At 36.5% G+C, this 16,246-nt stretch overlaps 1 protein-coding gene across 3 annotated transcripts in view; it reads right to left on the bottom strand.

Annotated features, from left to right (window-relative positions):
- The window catches only part of FCHSD2 (FCH and double SH3 domains 2), a 309,927-nt gene that overhangs the window by 192,100 nt on the left and 101,581 nt on the right, over positions 1–16,246 (bottom strand). The window lies entirely within an intron of this gene.

Genomic DNA, 16,246 nt, shown 5'->3' with positions numbered 1-16,246 from the left:
GTGTCCATCATCGGATGAATGGATAAAGAAGATGTGGCACATATATACAATGGAATATTACTCATCCATAAAAAGAAACGAAATTGAGCTATTTGTAATGAGGTGGATAGACATAGTCTGTCATACAGAGTGAAGTAAGTCAGAAAGAGAAAGACAAATACTGTATGCTAACACATATATATGGAATTTTAAAGAAAAATGTCATGAAGAACCTAGTGGTAAGACAGGAATAAAGACACAGACCTACTAGAGAATGGACTTGAGGATATGGGGAGGGGGAAGGGTAAGCTGTGACAAAGTGAGAGAGAGGCATGGACATATATACACTACCAAACGTAAGGTAGATAGCTAGTGGGAAGCAGCGGCATAGCACAGGGAAATCAGCTTGGTGCTTTGTGACTGCCTGGAGGGGTGGGATAGGGAGGGTGGGAGGGAGGGAGACGTAAGAGGGAAGAGATATGGGAACATATGTATATGTATAACTGATTCACTTTGTTATAAAGCAGAAACTAACACACCATTGTAAAGCAATTATACTCCAATAAAGATGTAAAAAAAAAACCATAACAAAAACACAACTTTAAAGGCATGAGATAAATATTCAATAATTAATTTTCCAATTTGATAGTCTCATATGTTATATACCAATAACTACTATCTCAAGACAGTTACAAGTTTAAAGCTCCTCATTATAAACGTGGTTATAAATCCATTATTAAATGGTCTTCCAGGTAATCACGAGTTATTTTTGGCTTGCTTTTTTCAGGTTGTTTGAGCTATCATCATTTTTACATTATCCTTAAGCTGATGAAGTGTTTTTAAAAGAAGTGTTATCTCTGCTCTTTTCTTGGTGTTTGCTTGTTCTTGCATTATTAGAATTATCTTCAATGAATTTTCATATTATTCTCAGTGATATTTTAAAGCTATTTGTACAGTTTGTGAGATAGTTTAATTTAGAGAATATCATCAGTAAATCCACTTAGATGAAAACTGCTGTACAGTGCAACATACAAAAGCAAACAGTGAGAGTTTTTAAAGAACCCCTTAATGTGTATATAACCATCTTGTACACCCCCAATAGTGTGAACAACCTATTCTAGAGATCACTGATTTAGATCATGGGCTTTGGTCTCAGATTTGACATGTATTACACATGTGAACTCCGGCAAATTACTTGATCTCAGCTTCAGTCTCATCATCTGTAAAATTAGGTAGGTGAATACATACTTCAGTAGGTGAATGGCTAAACAAATTGTAGCACATCCAGACAACGGAATATTATTGAGCACTAAAAAGAAATGAGCTATCAAGTCAAGAAAAGACATGGAGGAACCTTAAAAACAGATATCACCATGGGAAAGAAGCCAATCTGAAAGGCTACATACTGTGTGATTCCAACTATATGACATTCTGGAAGAAGGAAAACTATGGAGACAGTAAAAAGATCAGTGGTTTCCAGGGGTTAGGAGGGAAGGAAGGGAAAACAGGTGGAGCACAGATGATTTTTAGGGCACTGAAACTATTCTGTGTGATAGTATGATGCTGGATGCACATCACTATACATTTGTCAAAATCCATAGACTGTGTAGCATGAAGAATGTAAACTATGGACTTTGGGTGATGATGATGTGTCAATGGAGGTTCATTGGCTGTAACAAATGTACCACTCTTGTGTGGGATGTTGATAGTAGGGGGAGGCTGTGCATGTGTAGGAGCAGAGGGTATACGGGAACTCTGAACTTAACTGCTCAAAATTACTGTGAACCTAAAACTGCTAAAAATTAAAGTCTATTAAAAAATTAAGCATACCACCTACCTCAAAAAATAGATTGTTGCAATAATCAAATGAAATAGCACATAAAAAGTACCTGATATGTATACTACAGGTACTCAATAATGTCTCTTAGCAGTATTCAATCTTTCATTCATTCAATAAATATTTAATGAGAACTAAGAGAAGTGACGGTTGTCACAACCACATAAATTTTGTCCTCAAATAACTCTGGCAAGTAATTTTTAAAAATTGCTTACTAATTCACTGATCACTTCTCTGATATTGAGACTTTTCTTATATATTATGATTATAGGGTCAATCAGTTACAAGTTAATTCTAACATGAAAATTTAATTCAGTTGGTCATTATGTACAAGAAATATCAACACTATGTCAAATATAAGTTTAAAAAAAAGAAAAACAAAAATTTCCCATCACAGGCTGAATATAGATGATTAATAAAATTAGTCAACATAGCAATGTGTGCATTATTAGGACAGAAGCTTCCTAAATGAGTTATGGGGTTCATTATCAAGGAAAATGAAGGAAGTAGGACTGGTTAGCATTTCAAGACCTTAGATATTTCTTCTTCTTTTGCTAACTTTAAATGTTTAATTAATTATTCCTAGAAAACATTAGACAACACTTAATTTATAATTTATAGAAGAATGAATACAAATCATTTTGAAGTATCTTTTAAAATTCCCGCATCCCTAATTAATATTCATGATGATAATTTCACAAAGCAGTTACAAAACTATGCCAGAGGTGGCATGGAAATATATAGTTGTGCCAGTGGAAGAGGCAGGGAATTTCTCTCTCTCCCCCAAATGGAAGATTTAAGTTCAACACAAACATTTCCTAAACGTTTCATAATATTTTAATCAAATTATTCATTACCCAGAAATAACACTATGAAGAAATAGATAATCACGTTACACAAAGGCCGAGTTCATTTGTTCTGGACAGGTGGCCAGACTGCAGCTCTGTGTCAGCAGCCCAAACCCGCCCACAATAGCCCTAAAGACGATTATGCAAATGCCAGCCAACCCAGCTATTTTCCCAGGAACAGGAGAAGGGCTCCTAGTAGAAGCTATAATTGTTCCGCAGTCATGTGGAAAAACAAGCAGGTTTTTTTTTTTGCTGGAGGCAGAGTGCTTTCACTAAGGGTACCACCACAATATGCATGAGATATAAAAACACACACACAAACACACGTCATGAAAAGACATGGAAGAGCCTTAAGTGCATATCACTAAGGGAAAGAAGCCAATCTGAAAAGGCTACATACTGTATGTATGGGGCAGGGGGCACAATTGGGAGGGTTGTATATGTCTGTTTGTGTTTGATGTCCATTTCTCAGATGGCATACACAGCTTATTCCATCTTCTTCTCCAACCTCTCCTTGCTGAACAGCTCTGCCTTCTTATTAATACCAAATCTCCTCTGTTGGTTACACCTTCCCTTATCAGTAAGATATATACAGAAATGTATTAACTTTTGACCACTGCATCTTATAGGTATGAGATAAATACTGTCTGGCAAAGCTGAATAAGAACTATTCTTACTCCACCTACTTATTTTTCTTTTTCACCCAGGGGCATAATGAAACAGGCTGAAGACAGAAAACCATCAGATCTTAAATACAACACTGACAAGGCAACACTGTTCCTTAGCATTTATTACCTAACACTATGTTATCAAAATTTGGGGGGGGGGGTGTTTTTTATTTTAAATAAAGTCATCAGATTCCTTAGTTTCTAAATGAGTGTTTTAAAATTGCCTGCTCTGACACCTGATCTTACAATTATCTCTAGAATTAATGTTATTTCAAATATTACTGCTGTTGAATTTTTTATTCTACAGGATTCAAAAACAGTATTTTTTTTTAACCCCTCTTGCCCTACTCATTCCTCAATTCCCTCCTGCGTAAGACAAAGGGACATTACCTGTTTTATTCAGTAAAAGGCATAAGATGGTCCTACTTTATCTACATGGAACTCAACAGTTTCTAGAACTCATGTTATACTAGAAAATGTGACCAAGTCCTTCTGCCCTAAATTCATTTAAGGGAGGATTTTTCTCAAATGCTTGGAAACAGATTATGATATTCTTCATAGGTGTCAAATATATTATTTTAAAATAAGACATTACAAAATTTTTAATGTTTAATTAAGAATATGGGGGTAGGGACAAATTAAGGGTATGTGATTAACAGGTACAAACTATTGTATATAAAATAAACTGTAATGTCCTATTGTATAGCACAGGGAACTCTATTCAATATCCTGTGATAAACCATAACAAAAAAAAATATGAAAAAGAATATACATATATAACTGAGTCACTCTGCTATACACCAGAAACTAACACAACATTGTAAACCAACTATACTTCAATAATAAATAAATAGATAGATAAGTAAAATAGATAAACAACAAGGATATACTGCACAGCACAGAGAATTATACCCATTACCTTGTAATAACCTATAATGGAATATACTATGCAAAAATACTGAATCACTATGCTGTACATCTGAAACTAACACAATATTGACAATCAACTATACTTCAATAAAAAGAAAACACATGTACTGTTAAGATTAAACCAACCATAAGTAGATAACTTCTTTAACCTCAGTAGTGTTACTAATATAAGATTTAGTTAATATAAACTCTACCGTCAGGCTTCCCTGGTGGTGCAGTGGTTAAGAATCCGCCTGCCAATGCAGGGGACACAGGTTCGAGCCCTGATCTGGGAAGATCCCACATGCCGCGGAGCAACTAAGCCCATGCGCCACAACTACTGAGCCTGCGCTCTAGAGCCCGTGAGCCACAACTACTGAAGCCCGTGCGCCTAGAGCCCATGCTCTGCAGCAAGAGAAGCCACCTCAATGAGAAGCCCGTGCACTGCAACGAAGAGTAGCCCCCGCTCACTGCAACTAGAGAAAGCCCGCGTGCAGCAACGAAGACCCAACACAGCCCCAAATAAATAAGTAAAATAAATAAATTTTTAAAAAATACATTAAACTCTGTCCATGAAACAAGTTAACATTCAAAACTCTTTTAAAAATGATTTAGCTCCAGCTTCGAAATGATCAAGTTTTCTTCTAGTAAACCTTCACAAAGTATTTTACTTATGTCTCTTATAGCACTTATCATATCCTTACTTTAATTTATTCATCCATTCATTCCTTGACCCTAAATTTAAACAGATAAGTCACAGTTTCTACTTTCAAGGAACTGACACTCTAGTGAGGGAAATATCTGATTCTTTAAAAATGTTTTCAATACATTCTGATGTATAGAGTAGACACCCAAGTTAAGTATGGCAGACTCTATTTACTATTCAAAAATATTCCCTACCACTCTACTAGGATGGCCAAAGTTAAAAACAAACAAACAAACAAACAAATAGTTAATACCAAGTGTTAGTGAGAATGTGGAGAAATTGGAACCCTCATACATTACTAGTAAAATGTAAAATGGTGCAGCCACTTTGGAAGACAATTTGGCAGTTCCTAAAAATGTTAAACACAGAGTTACCAAATGGCCCATCAATTCCATTCCTAACTGCATACTCAAGAGAACTGAAAACATATTTCACTTAAAAACTTGTACATGAATGTTCACAGCAGTCGTTTTCATAACAGCCCCAAAATGAAAACAATCCAAATGTCCTCAACAGATGAATGGATAAATAAAATGTGATATATCCATAGCTATATCCATTCAATGGGTTATTACTTATCAATAAAAAGGAATAAAGTACTGATACATGTACCACATGAATGAACCATGAAAACAGTATGTTAGGCAAAAGAAGCCTGTTACAAAATACCACATATTATACAATTCTATTTATATAAAATGTCTGGAATAGGAAAATCCATAAAGATAGAAAGTAAACTGGTGGTTGCCAAGGGCTGGAGAAACTGATGGGGAAACAGGGAGTGACTGACTACTAATGAGTACAGGGCTCCTTTTTGGGGTGATAAAAATGTTCTAAAATTGCTTGTGGTGATAGTTGCACAACTCTGAATATACCAAACACCACTGAACTGTACACTTTAAAAGGGTGAATTGTATAGTATGTGAATTATATCTCAGTAAGGCTGTTATTAAACAAATATATACAGTGGGATGGTTTTCCCCGTCTCTAAGAAAGTATTACACTTTCTCATCCCAATGACATCAGGCTTGGCCATGTGACTGCCTTGGCTGATGAAATGTGAGTAGAAATGATGCATTACACTTCCTCCAAGCTGAAGCTTTAAGAATTAGGACATGGTTTGCCATACCCTCTTTTCCATTTACAAATATTCCAGATAGAGGCTATCTCATCAGACTGAATCCCAGAATGAAGATGTGACAATGTGGGAGTGAGTTATAGCCAACCTGCAACAGATTTATAAAGTAAGCAAAATATAAACCTTTGTTATTATAAGCCACTGAGATTTTAGGTTGGTTTGCCACCACAGAGTCTTGCCTAAAGTGTATATTATAACTTTTATGTATTATGGTAATATGAAACCATAATAATAAGATATTTTAAAAATTATTTATTTTACCTTATCTTTTTATTTTCAATTTTGTGCATGCTTACAATATGCATAATGTATTAGTACAGGGTAGACATTTTAAAAGTTCAGAAACCATTTCCCTTGACTGCTGAGGACCTATACCTAATCTATTATTCTCGCAGACTCCTGGCATAAATTGCCCAGTGTCGTTCTGTTTCTGACAGTGGCACCAAAGGGTACAGTAGGGGCTTAATAAATATGCCTCAACTGAAAAAATATCCTTCCCAGTGTCAAAAACAATACATTAGGATCAGGTCAGGAACATAAAATTCAAACTAATAGGCTAGTTATGAGTAGCATTAAATAAACCAAGAGGCTAAGCAGCAACTAGGCCAGGGAGATGTCTACACAGAAGAAAACAATTAGTACAGGTTCCCTCCATAATTTGCACAAAGATTAATTAATAACCAGAATGGTTAAAATTAAAAAGACCCAAAATATCAAGAGTTGGCAAAGATATGGAACAACTGGAACACCCATATGCTGCTGGTGGGAGTGCAAATTGTATAACAACCTGAAAAACTGGCCATATCTACTAACGGTAAAGAGGTGCATACCCTATGACCCAGTAATTCCTCTCTTAGGTATATACCCAACAAAAATGTATACAAATTTTTATTTTGCCATAAACTGGAAACAAACCAAGGATCTATCAACAGAAAAGATAAATGAATTGTGGTAATTTATATAATGGAATACTTCTCATCAGTGAGAATAAATGAAACTTACTTGTAGTACACAATACATAAGAATCTTACAAATATAGTGTTGACGTAAAGAAGCCAAACCAAAGAGTACTTACTGTATGATTCCACTTAAATAAGTTCACAAACAAGCAAAACAAACCTAGCTGTTAAAATCAAGTTAGTAATTACCTTTTGGGAGGGGTTAGTGATAGGAATGAGCAAAAGGAGGCTTCTGGAGGGCTAAAATGTTCTAGTTCTTCATTTGGGTAGTGGCTGACTAAGGTACATCAGCTTCACACTCATGATTGTGCAAATATATATGTATATAGATTTCAATAAAAAATAATGTTTAAAAAATAAACACACTTCTAAATAACCAACTGATCCAAGGAAAAATCATAATGGAAGTCAGAAAAGACTTTCAACTGGCATATAAAAAGTCTACAGCAAGCATTATACTTAATGATGAAAGATTAAAAGGTCTTCTTTTGAGACCAGGACCGAGACAAGGAGGCTGCAATTCCCACCCTCCTTCAACACTGGGGGTCAATGACAGTAAGATAAAGCTAGAAAAAGAAATCAAAATTACAGGCAGTCCTCATTCTGCATGGTTCCAACACACATAAATTTCAGTTACTGCAGTTTAGATTACCACTCCCCCAACAACACAGTTTGAATTTTAGTTACCATGGTACATTAAACGTGAGTAACTATATAAAGTACAGGCTTCGCTGCTAGCTCTTCGGACCACAGATCACTGCAAATAACAGATGCATATCAAGATCAGTGACTTCTTTGAAAGTATGTCAGTGATTGATCACTGTGCATCTGTTATCCAGTTCACACACAGACAGTAAAGATGTAAATATGTTGCCTCTTTGTCTTACAGTGATAAAGCCACATGACACTTTATAAAAATGTATAATCAAAAGAAGGAATTAGCTAACAAAGATGAAAGTGCAGCAAAGAAATAAAAAGTGTTAATGCTGGAAGTGAAATTCTAACCAGATGTTAATGAGTTACAGAAGAAATGGCTGACTGTGGGAATGTTGATACTGATGCCATTTTAAAGGAGATTCTAGATATGCAGTCAGAGGAAGAAGGGGAACATACTGATATAAAATGAAGAAAGCGAGTGTGAAGAAAAGAATAGAGTTATCCCAGAGGAATGCTGCCGACAAAAAAATTTCACATTACAGGAACTCTCAGAGAGACTTCATGACACTGAAGCTTCAAAGGCCAAATGCTGGAAGCTAATTCAAATACAGAAAAGAGCATAACAACTCACCAAGGCATATGACAAGAAAAAAGGCAATCACTGATCCTTGGGTGGAGCTCCCAGTTTCTGGTTCTACATGCAAGAAGTTTGTAAGTTACCCACTCTGTCCTAACATCAAGTAAAAAGCTAAAGAGACTGAAAAGTCAACAGCTCTTTAGATTCTTTTCCCATGTAGGTCATTACAGAGTATTAAGTAGAGTTCCCTGTGCTACACAGTGGGTCCTTATTAGTCATCTATTTTATATACAGTATTGTGTATGTGTCGATCCCATCTCCCATTTATTCCTCCCCCTTTTCCCCCCTGGTAACTGTAAGATTGTTTTCTACATCTGTAACTCTTTCTGTTTTGTAAATAAGTTCATTTGTACCATTTTTTTAGATTCTACTTGTAAGTGATATCATACAATATTTGTCCTTCTCTGTCTGACTTACTTCACTCAGTATGACAATCTCTAGGTCCATCCATGTTGCTGCAAATGGCATTACTTCGTTCTTTTTTACGGCTGAGTAATAATCCATTGTATATATGTACCACATCTTCTTTAGCCATTCCTCTGTCGATGGACCTTTAGGCTGCTTCCATGTCCTGGCTATTGTAAATAGTGTTGCAATGAACATTGGGGTGCATGTATCTTTTCGAATTATAGTTTTCTCCGGGTATATGTCCAGGAGTGGGCTTGCTGGTTCATATGGTAGCTCTACTTTTAGTTTTTGGTTTTTTTTTACTTTTAGTTTTTTAAGTAACCTCCATACTGTTCTCCATAGTGGCTGTACCAATTTACATTCCCACCAACAGTATAGGAGGGTCAAACTGAGAAGTTAAAACAACAACAACAAACTATTTAAAACAACTATGATTAATATGTCATGGGCTCTAATGGATAAAGTAGATAGCAGGCAAAAACAAGTGGGTATCATAAGTAGAAAGATGGAAATCTTAAGAAACAAATAAACAAAAATGGCAGAGATCAAAAAATACTGTAAGAGAAATGAAGAATGCTTTGATCAGCTTACTTGTAGACCACACATGGCTGAGTAAAGAATCTCTGAGCTTGAGGATATATCAGACGAAAGGGGGAAAACTGAAAAGCAAAGAAAACAAAGACAGAAAAAACAGAACAGAACATACAAGGACTGTGGGATAACTACAAAAGATGTAACATATGCATAATGGAAATGACAGAAGGAAAAGAAAGAGAGAAAGAAACAGAAGAAATATTTGAAACAATAATGACTGAGAATTTCCCCAAATCAATGTTAGAATCAAACCACAGATCCAGGAAGCCCAGAGAACAGCAAGCAGGATAAATAACAGAAAAACTATACCTAGTCATATCATTTTCAAGCTACAGGAAATCAAAGATAAAGAAAAAAATCCTGAAAGTCAAAGGAAAGAAATACTTAACCTACAGAGGGACAAAGGTAAGAATCAAACCAATTTCTCCTCAGAAATCACACAAGCAAGAAGACTGAAGTATTTAAAGTGTTGAGAGAAAAAAAACACGCCAACCTAGAATTCTATAATCTGCAACATTATCCTTCAAAAGTGAAGGAGAAATAAAGACTTTCTCTGACAAACAAAAGTGAAGGGAATTTGTTGCCAGTAGACCTGCCTTACTAGAAATGTTAAAAGAAGTTCTTTAGAGAGAAGGAAAATGATATAGGTCAAAAACTCATATCTACATAAAGAAAGGAAACCATCAAAGCAGGAATAAATAATGGTAAAATAAAATCTTTTATTTTTCTTATTCTTAATTGACCTAACATATAACAGTTTGTTCAAAATAATAACAGCAACCATGTATTCTATTATGCATACTTATGTATATATCTTATATATATGTATATATGTTAAGTATGCTTTTATATAAGTGAAGTGAATGAAGGCAATGGCGGGGAGGAATTAGGATTATTTTGTTATTATAAGGTACTCACCCATTAAGTGGTATAATGGTTTTTGGAAGCAGACTTAGATTTGGTTATAAATGTATACTGAAAACTCTAGGGCAAACACTAAAAAACTTTAAAAAGAGGAATATAACTAATATGCTAAGAAAGGAGAGAAAATAGAATAATATAAAAGGGTCAATCAAAACCACAAAAGGCAGAAAAAAGTGGAAGACTAAAAAGGGAAGAAAGAACGAGGGCAACAAATAGAAAAGAATAACCAATATGGTAGACACAAATTTGACCATATCAATATCAATATTCAACTTGAACATTAATGGTTTAAATGCATCAAATAAAAGACAGAGACTGTCAAAGTAGATCAATAAATAAGATCCAACAATATGTTGTGTACAAGAAACCCACTTGAGATATAAAGACACTTACAGGTTAAAAGTAAATGGATGGAAGAACACCAGAATCACAACGAACTGCTGAACAATCATTGACAGGAAGACACTGGAACTCACCAAAAAAGATACACCACATCCAAAGACAAACGAGAAGCCACAATGAGATGCTAGGAGGGGTGCAATCACAATAAAATCAAATCCCATAACTGCTGGGTGGGTGACTCACAAACTGGAGAACACTTATACCACAGAAGTCGACCCACTGGAGTGAAGGTTCTGAGGCCCACGTCGTCAGGCTTCCCAATCTAGAGGTCTGGCAACGGGAGGAGGAATTCTTAGAGAATCAGACTTTGAAGGCTAGCGGGATTTGATTGCAGGACTTTGAAAGAACTGGGGGAAACAGAGACTCCACTCTTGGAGGGCACACACAAAATAGTGTGCTCATCGGGACCCAGGAGAAGGAGCAGTGACCCCACAGGAGACTGAACCAGACCTACCTGCTAGTGTTGGAGGGTCTCCTGCAGAGGCAGGGGGTGGCTGTGTGTCACCGTGAGGACAAGGACACTGGCAGCAGAAGTTGTGGGAAGTACTCCTTGGCATGAGCCCTCCCAGAGTCTGCCATTAGCCCCACCAAAGAGCCTGGGTAGGCATCAGTGTTGGGTCGCCTCAGGCCAAACAACCAATAGGGAGGGAATCCAGCCCCACCCATCAATAGACAAGTGGATTAAAGTTTAACTGAGCTCTGCCCACCAAAGCATCAGCCAGCTCTACCCACCACCAGTCCCTCCCATCAGGAAACTTGCACAAGCCTCTTAGATAGCCTCATCTATCTAAGACAGCAGAAGCAAGAAGAGGGTAGACAGCAGAAGCAAGAAGAACTACAATCCTGCAGCCTGTGGAACAAAAACCATATTCACAGAAAGACAGACAAGATGAAAAGGCAGAGGGCTATGTACCAGATGAAGGAACAAGATAAAACCCCAGAAAAACAACTAAATGAAGTGGAGTTAGAAAACCTTCCAGAAAAAAAATTCAGAATAATGATAGTGAAGATGATCCAGGCCCTCAGAAAAAGAATGGAGGCAAAGATCGAGAAGATGCAAGAAATGTTTAACAAAGACCTAGAAGAATTAAAGAACAAACAAACAGAGATGAACAATACAATAACTGAAATGAAAACTACACTAGAAGGAATCAATAGCAGAATAATTGAGGCAGAAAAACAGATAAGTGACCTGGAAGACAGAATGGTGGAATTCACTGCTGTGGAACAGAATAAAGAAAAAAGAATGAAAACAAATGAAGACAGCCTAAGAGACCACTGGGACAACATTAAACGCAACAACATTCGCATCATAGGGGTTCCAAAAGAAGAAGAGAGAGAGAAAGGACCTGAGAAAATATCTGAAGAGATTATAGTTGAAAACTTCCCAAACATGGGAAAGGAAAGAGCCACCCAAGTCCAGGAAGTGCAGAGAGTACCATACAGGATAAACCCAAGGAGAAATATGCCGAGACACATAGTAATCAAATTGGCAAAATTAAAGACAAGGCAAAATTACTGAAAGCAGCTAGGGAAAAACAACACTTAACATACAAGGGAACTCCCATAAGGTTAACAGCTGATTTCTCAGCAGAATATCTACAAGCCAGAAGGGAGTGGCATGATATACTTAAGGTGATGAAAGGGAAGAACGTACAACCAAGATTAATCTACCCGGCAAGGATCTCATTCAGATTCCATGGAGAAATCAAAAGCTTTATCAAAAGCTAAGACAATTCAGCACCACCAAACCAGCTCTATAGAAAATGCTAAAGGAACTTCTCTAAATGGGAAACACAAGAGAAGAAAAGGACCCACAAAAACAAATGCAAAACAATTAAGAAACTGGTCATAGGAACAAACTAATTACCTTAAACGTGAATGGATTAAATGCTCCAACCAAAAGACACAGGCTTGCTGAATGGATACAAAAACAAGACCCATCAATATGCTCTCTACAAGAGACCCATTTCACACCTAGGGAAACATTCAGACTGAAAGCGAGGGGATGGAGACATATTCCATGCAAATGGAAATCAAAAGAAAGCTGGAGTAGCAATACTCACATCAGATAAAATAGACTTTAAAATAAAGAATGTTACAAGAGACAAGGAAGGACACTTAATAATGATCAAGGGATCAATCCAAGAAGGAGATATAACAATTATAAATATATATGCACCCAACATAGGAGCACCTCAATACATAAGGCAACTGCTAACAGCTATAAAAGAGGAAATCGACAGTAACACAATAATAGTGGGGGACTTTAACACCTCACTTACACCAATGGACAGATCATCCAAACAGAAAATTAATAAGGAAACACAAGCTTTAAATGACACAACAGACCAGACAGATTTAATTGATATTTATAGGACATTCCATCCAAAAACAGCAGATTACACTTTGTTCTCAAGTGCGCACAGAACATTCTCCAGGATAGATCACACCTTGGGTCACAAATCAAGCCTCAGTAAATATAAGAAAATTAAAATCATATCAATCATCTTTTCTGACCACAATGCTATGAGATTAGAAATTACAGGGAAAAAAATGTAAAAAGCACAAACACATGGAGGCTAAACAATACGCTACTAAATAACCAAGAGATCACGGAAGAAATCAAAGACGAAATCAAAAAATACCTAGAGACAAATGACAATGAAAAGACGACAATCCAAAACCTACTGGATGTGGTCAAAGTAGTTTCTAAAAGGGAAGTTTTATAGCTATACAAGCCTACCTCAAGAAACAAGAAAAATCTCAAATAAGCAATCTAACGTTACATCTAAAGGAATCAGAGAAAGAACAAACAAAACCCAAAGTTAGCAGAAGGAATGAAATCATAAAGATCAGAGCAGAAATAAATGGAATAGAAACAAAGAAAACAAGAGCAAAGATCAATAAAACTAAAAGCTGGTTCTTTGAGAAGATAAACAAAATTGATAAACCATTAGCCAGACTCATCAATAAAAAAAGGGAGAAGACTCAAATAAATAACATTAGAAGTGAAAAAGGAGAAATCACAACTGACACTGCAGAAATACAAAGGATTATAAGAGATTACTACAAACAACTATATGCTAATAAAATGGACAACCTGGATGAAATGGACAAATTCTTAGAAAGGTATAACCTTCCAAGACTGAACCAGGAAGAAATAGAAAATATGAACAGACCACTCACAAGTAATGAAATTGAAACTATGATTAAAAATCTTCCAACAGGGCTTCCCTGGTGGCGCAGTGGTTGAGAGTCCGCCTGCCGATGCAGGGGACACGGGTTCGTGCCCCAGTCCGGGAAGATCCACATGCCGCAGAGTGGGCTGGGCCCGTGAGCCATGGCCACTGAGCCTGCGCGTCCGGAGCCTGTGCTCTGCAGCGGGAGAGACCACAACTGTGAGAGGCCCGCGTACCACAAAAAAAAAAAAAATCTTCCAACAAACAGAAGTCCAGGACCAGATGGCTTCACAGGTGAATTCTATCAAACATTTAGAGAAGAGCTAACACCCATCCTTCTCAAACTCTTCCAAAAAATTGCAGGGGAAGGAACCCTCCCAAACTCATTCTATGAGGCCACCATCACCCTGATAACAAAACCAAAGATACTACAAAAAAAGAAAATTACAGACCAGTATCACTGATGAATATAGATGCAAAAATCCTCAACAAAATACTAGCAAACAGAATCCAACAACACATTAAAAGGATCATACACCATGATCAAGTGGGATTTATCCCAGGGATGCAAGGATTCTTTAATATACGTAAATCAATCAATGTGATACACCATACTTACAAATTGAAGGAGAAAACCATATGATCATCTCAATAGATGCAGAAAAAGCTTTTGACAAAATTCAACACCCATTTATGATAAAAACTCTCCAGAAAGTGGGCCTAGAGGGAACCTACCTCAGCATAATAAAGGCCATATAAGACAAACCTACAGCAAACATCGTTCTCAATGGTGAAAAACTGAAACCATTTCCTCTAAGATCAGGAAAAGGACAAGGATGTCCACTCTTGCCACTATTATTCAACATAGTTTTGGAAGTCTTAGCCATGGCAATCAGAGAAGAAAAAGAAATAAATGGAATACAAATTGGAAAAGAAGAAGTAAAACTGTCACTGTTTGCAGATGACATGATACCATACATAGAGAATCCTAAAGATGCTACCAGAAAACTACTAGAGCTAATCAATGCATTTGGTAAAGTTGCAGGATACAAAATTAATGCACAGAAATCTCTTGCATTCCTATACACTAATGATGAAAAATCTGAAAGAGAAATTAAGGAAACACTCCCATACATCATTGCAACAAAAAGAATAAAATACCTAGGAATAAACCTACCTAGGGAGACAAAAGATCTGTATGCAGAATACTATAAGACACTGTTGAAAGAAATTAAAGATGATACCAACAGATGGAGAGATATTCCATGTTCTTGGATTGGAAGAAATCAATATTGTGAAAATGACTATACTACCCATGCAATCTACAGATTCAATGCAATCCCTATCGAATTACAATGTCATTTTTTACAGAACCAGAACAAAAAATGTTAAAATTTGTATGGAGACACAAAAGACCCTGAAAAGCCAAAGCAGTCTTGAGGGAAAAAATGGAGTTGGAGGAATCAGACTCCATGACTTCAGATTATACTACAAAGCTACAGTAATCAAGACAATATGGTACTGACACAAAAACAGAAATACAGATCAATGGAACAGGATAGAAAGCCCATAGATAAACCCACGTGCCTATGGTCACCTAATCTATGACAAAGAAGGAGAGGATATACAATGGAGAAAAGACAGTCTCTTCAACAAGTGGTGCTGGGAAAACTGGACAGCTACATGTAAAACAATGAAATTAGAACACTCCCTAACACCATACACAAAGATAAACTCAAAATGGATTAGAGACCTAAATGTAAGACCGGACAGTATAAAAGTCTTAGAGGAAAACATAGCCCAAACACTCTTTGACAAAAATCACAGCAAGATCTTTTTTTTTTTTAAGCAAGATCTTTTTTGATCCACCTCCTAGAGTAATGGAAATAAAAACAAAAATAAACAAATGGGACCTAATGAAACTTCAAAGCTTTTGCAAAGCAAACTACAAACAAGACGAAAAGACAACCCTCAGAATGAGAAAAAATATTTGCAACTAATCAATGGACAAAGGATTAATCTCCATAATACATAAACAAGCTCATGCAGCTCAATATTAAAAAACAAACAACACCCAATCAAAAAATGGGCAGAAGACCTAAAGAGACACTTCTCCAAAGAGGACATACAGATGGCCAAGAAGCACATGAAAAGCTTCTCAACATCACTAATTATTAGAGAAATGCAAATCAAAACTACAATGAGGTATCACCTCATACCAGTTAGAATGGGCATCATCAGAAAATCTACAAACAACAAATGCTGGAGAGGGTGTGGAGAAAAGGGAACCCTCTTGCACTGTGGGTGGGAATGTAAATTGATATAGCCACTGTGGAGAACAGTATGGAGGTTCCTTAAAAACTAAAAGAGAACTACCATATGACCCAGCAATCCCATT

Source organism: Phocoena sinus, chromosome 8 (assembly GCF_008692025.1).
Source record: "Phocoena sinus isolate mPhoSin1 chromosome 8, mPhoSin1.pri, whole genome shotgun sequence".
Taxonomy (NCBI): Eukaryota; Metazoa; Chordata; class Mammalia; order Artiodactyla; family Phocoenidae; genus Phocoena; species Phocoena sinus.
Note: the sequence above shows the minus strand (reverse complement) of the source record. Positions and strands in the feature narration are given on the sequence as shown.